The following is a 5,427-nucleotide window of genomic DNA, read 5'->3' on the forward strand; positions in this document are numbered from 1 at the left end:
CCATTTAGACGTATATCCAACATTGGATAAAGAAGACTAGTAGCAGTCATCGTGATAACATATGACGTTGCTAAATTGGCAGTGATTAAGGGAACTTAGCTCATTAATCCATGTAGGCCCAAATACTAGTAAACGATAACATCACATCCCACTGCATAGACCATTTCCCATATTTGTAAGAACACATATACGTAGGAAGGAGTATTCGAACAATCCAATCAATGGTTGTAGAACATGTGTATAGGGTCATTGAAATGTCACTGAGTCCTAGACAAGTTATACGGCAGTTGGGTCTCTAAGTATCGGACAGATCATCGGTCCCTGTCAAACTCAAGGATAATCAACACACACCAGTCAGTCATATGCCATGGAGTGACTCATGTGTTGATGGTCTCACCATATTCTCTGTACTCATTCTTACTAATATATTTCCGTAATAACGTCCTCTGTGTTATACGATCTTCAGATCAGTCATAGTACCTTGATATGTCGAAGGGGTAATCCACGTTAGATGTTGACCGTGAGGTGTGATTTCGAAGTTAGTTGGTTCGTCACATCATTCCCTTCTAACTCGAGTACACCCCCAATCATTCAGCATAGATAATCTAACTTAGTGATCTACATGTGCATAGATGACTCCACAACTAATTAGTGTAGGATGCTTCGGCAAAAGTGAGAAGTAGAAAACCATGTTCATCGATAACAAACCACATAATTGAAACGGAGCATAGAACTGACATCAATACAGCCTTTTAAATGTTGTGTAGAAATTGTCAAGGATAAATTCTTAGGTTCATAGAAGCCTTGACTTTTCGCAAGTTCAAAGCCCCTTAATGTGTGTAGAAACAATAAATTGTAAGCTTGAATTTTCCTTAGTAATATGTAAGTCATTTTATGGTCCAGAATAGTGCGACTATTTCCTATTCCTTTCATACTACGTTAATCTTCTCTCTCTTTTGTTTTTCATTATCACTTTGTTTACTAGAACTTTCATTTAACTGACCTTTACCTATAAAATGCATTGACAAGTATATGTGTGAACAGGTTGTTTAGGGCAAATACGTCACATTGTTCAGATGAACTCCGTCTTCTCATTGTTCTTTAACTCCATTGTTTTCATAAAGCTCACCAAAATTATAGGATTATTCTAGTTTTGTGATTTGGTACTGACTAAATTTTTATCGTCCTGATGATCGACATCTGATAAACTCTATTTTTACATTTACTAAGTCTGTTACATCATATCCTCAATCCTATATTTGGATAATAGTAGTAATTATGATAAACTGACTGAATTGAACAGCACAAATCAGTTACAATTTACCTACCCTTCCTATTGTTTAACCACCAAAACCACAACCCGGACGTTGATTAGTTATTTTACGGAAAATAATAAACTTTTTCTTGTCATTGTTTTGTAAATGCTGTATTGCCATCAAATGTACTTCATTAAAAATTCTCGATTTCAAAGTGAGTGAGGTATGACATTATGGCTCGGTTTAGTCTGAACTATCCCTTCTTCTCCTCATTAAATGGATTTAAATTTTTCAACCGGTCATACTGAGTCACCCTACGTTCTGTCAACAATTCTCTTTGGAAAATGAAACTTAAATACCAGTGAAAGGACTTTGTCTTCTGTTTGATTTAATATCACACAGAATAGATCATTTATGAACTCAAAGTTTTCTAAAAATAAAGTTGGTAATGGAGTTTTTCGAAATGATTTTTCTCAAGAGCATGCTTAAAGTTGATGGATTTAATTTCATATGCTATATCTAAATCACTATGTTATAAAAAGCAGTAACAAATGCCTCCAATTTTGAAATATGTAACGTTGATGATTCAATTTGAGACTTCAAAATTCGTCAAAGGTTTTTTTGAAAAACAGAGGAAAATTAGATTGATATAAACGATTTAACAATTTGGAAGGGATAAAAAAAAATGTTATTTGAGGTATTCATCATGACATCCAAGTTTAACTCTTTCTCTAGATATTTTTTAGGGTACTGTCACTAGCTTACTTAGTGACTCGAATGATTATATAGACAGACATTGCCTAAAGAATTGCATACATATATAATACCTTTTATTAGTCTGAGAAGAGAAACTATGTGTACGGTATAAAAATATCTATATTCATTTTCGACAAACATAAAATTATTTTAAATTCACTTAGTATTGTTTGTTTGAATCTTCCCATCGATGTGTTAGGACTGCAACTGGTCAGTCTCTAATTGGCATATGTGCATACTGTGCGTATTGCATCGATATACTTTAATTCACAAGCATGGTAAGCAGAGATGGATAGTGGCTAGCAATGGAATCCAGGACTTCACCCCATTGCACAAGCAAGTGGCTATCAGGACTCAGTGGCCGAGTGGATAACGCGATGGCATTTGAAGCGAAAGGTACTGGGTTCGAGTCCGAGAGTGAACATCAACTCTGAGATGCAGGTGCATCCAGCTGACGAGTCCGAAATAGGACGAAACGCGCGTCCTGGATTCCACTGCTAGCCACTATCCATCTCTGCTTACCATAAAATTATCTTGCTGTTCTTATTTTATTAGAACAAAAGTGTGTGAATGAAGAGTTTGTTTTAATTTGATTTGTAATGTTTAAAATTATGTGACAAGTTTCTATAGAAGTTTATGGCATAATAGCTATAAGTATATCAACTTATGCTAATGATAATTCAGTTTATAATGTCAATGAGATGAATAAAACAATCAAAATCCATATATGTTGTGTAAGTTAGTAACTGTTTAAATTCAGTAGTTCAGTGGATACCGCGTTAGGTGTTTGAAGTAAAGAATTCTGGGTTCGAGTCCTAGCATTAACATGAGTAATGAAATCGAAGTGCAAGTCTGGAATGAAACAAATGAGAGGTCTGGATTGTACTGTTAATCACTATCCGACCTTGACCAAAAGGTTATTTTAGATTTTTAATTGTACTTCAAGCTTAGTTTTTAGGTTAATAAACTACTATTTTTTTATGAAGATGTTATGCATGTTTATTTAATGGCCATAGTATTTTTTTCTTAGAATGTTACTAGTAAGCGAAGAGGATAGATAGATAAAATATAATTTATGTTTTGTGTTACAGGTAGACAGAATGTTTCCGATTTTAAGCCTTTAACAATTAACTACAAATTCATCTGGAATTAGATAGGCTAGAAAACTAGACATCTTCTTGTACTTATTTCTTATCCAGTTGATTTTGGCAATTTTTCAGGTGTTCATTCAAACAAACTACAGTTTTCTATCATTGAAATCGTATTTAACAGATCTCTTTTTTAAAAAAAACCATGGGTATAATTATGTTATGTAATACACCTATACAATTTTATAATCGCTTCGTCACACATACTCTTGAGATCATCTAACTAGGTAGTACATGAAAGCTCACCTTAAAATTTCAATGGTGATCTTTTCTAGTCTAATATTCTGATTTAATACCTCTAATAAAATTCACATCAACAAATGTTCCCAATGACTCATCTGAAAGACGACAAAAATTCTAGTAACTCACATAGCCAGTTGGTTGGTATACTAACTAACTTACTTACTTACGCCTGTTACCTCTTGTGGAGGAGCATAGGTCTCCCACCAGCACTCTCCATCCAACCCTCTTATGAACAATCCTTTCCAGTTCTTCTCAGTTCATATCCATCCTTCCGATGTCTTCTTCCAATTCTCGGCTCAGTGTGTTCTTTGGTTTTCCCCTCTTCGTATTCCCTTCAGAATTACATCTTAGCACTTGCTTCGTGATACAGTTTGATGATTTCTTCAATATGTGTCTTTCCACCTCCAACGCCATTTCCTGATTTCCTCCACAGCTGGAAGCTGGTTTGTCCTCTCCCATAGTAGGCTGTTGCTGATGGTATCTGACGAATGGACATTCAGTATCTTGTATAGACAGTTGTTTATAAATACTTACACTGTTTTGATGGTGGTTGTAGTAGTTCCCCAAGTTTCAGCTCCATACAGTAGAAGTGTCTCGACGTTCGTATTAAAGATTCTGACAGTTATTTTGGGTTCCATGTGTTCTCCAACTGTAGGAATGCGGTCCTTACTTTTCTAATCCTTGCATTCACATCTTCCCGGGGTCCTCCTTGTTCATCGATGATGCTTCTCAGGTACGTGAATGTTTCCACCTCTTCCAGAGTTTCTCTATCAAGTGAGATTGGGTTGATGTTCTCTGTGTTGTATTTGAGGATCTTGAATTTTCCTTTGTGTATGTTGAGACCTACTGACTGCCACTACACTGTTTGTCTTGACTTGCATTTGTTGGTGTATGGGATAGAAGAGCTAGGTTATCTGTGAAGTCTAAATTGTCCAGTTTCATTCAATCTGTCTAATGTATTCCGTGCTTCCTCTCAGATGTGGAGGTCTCATAATCCAGTCAGTCTATAGAGGAAGCAGTCTTGTCTAACTCCAGTCCACACTCGGAATGCATCTGTCAGCTGTCCGCTATGCATCACTTGGCAGTGTAGTTCATCGTATGAATTCCGGATGAGGTTGAAGAAGTTTACAGAATGTTCTCCTGTCCACACTATCGAATGCTTTTTCATAGTAAATGAATTTGATGTATAGTGACGAATTCCATTCGATTGACTGTTCAACGATGATCCATAGTGTTGCAATCAGACCTGTGCACGACAGATTCTTACAGAATCCAGTCTGTTGATCTCGAAGTTGGGCGTATGCTGAATGTTTCATCCGGTTCAGCAACACTCTGTTGAAAGACGTTTTTTGTATTGACAATAGTGTGATACATCTGTAGTCCTCGCACTTGCTGAGATCTTTCTTTGATATCTTGATGAGGTATCCTTTTTTCCAGTCTGCCAGCACTTGTTCTTCCTCCCACATCTTCCTGAATACAGTGTGAAGCATGATTTCAGTTACTTCTATGTCTGACTTTAGTGCTTGGCTGATAACTTGTCAGGTCCTGCTTCTTTCTCACTCTTGACTTATGTGATGGACATCCTGATTTCTTCGACTGTTGGAGTCACATATATAGAAAGATTTGTGTATGCTGCTTCGATTTCCGGTGAGTTAAATGGAGTTGATCTATTCAGTAGTTCTTCAAAGTATTCCATCCACCTATCTCTCTGTTCTTTGTGTCCACACATGTAACTAGGATAGAATTCACATCACTAGCAATCATTATTGATGAAACGCTAGTATCCTAATAAAATATTATTTTCCAGTTTGATGAGATAAATTACAGTGAGTTTGTCCCATTTGGAGATAGTTTATCTCATAGGGTGATATCAGCTAATGAAACAATTCATTAGACAAATAATATACTTATTAGATAACCTTGAGGTTCTTGACCTTATACAATGTGTATTTATCTCCGGATCTAATAAAGTGTGTAAAACTACGACATGATAGCTAATTAGTGCACAATAATCTTTAAAGATT

At 35.9% G+C, this 5,427-nt stretch overlaps 1 non-coding gene across 1 annotated transcript; it reads left to right on the forward strand.

Moving 5' to 3' along the window:
• The first annotated feature begins 2,367 nt into the window (after positions 1 to 2,367).
• On the forward strand, positions 2,368 to 2,434 carry Smp_tRNA_00211_Pseudo_TTG.1.1. Its single transcript has one exon. It is a non-coding gene (tRNA).
• Positions 2,435 to 5,427: the final 2,993 nt, after the last annotated feature.

The sequence above is a fragment of the Schistosoma mansoni genome, chromosome 3, assembly GCF_000237925.1.
Source record: "Schistosoma mansoni strain Puerto Rico chromosome 3, complete genome".
Taxonomy (NCBI): Eukaryota; Metazoa; Platyhelminthes; class Trematoda; order Strigeidida; family Schistosomatidae; genus Schistosoma; species Schistosoma mansoni.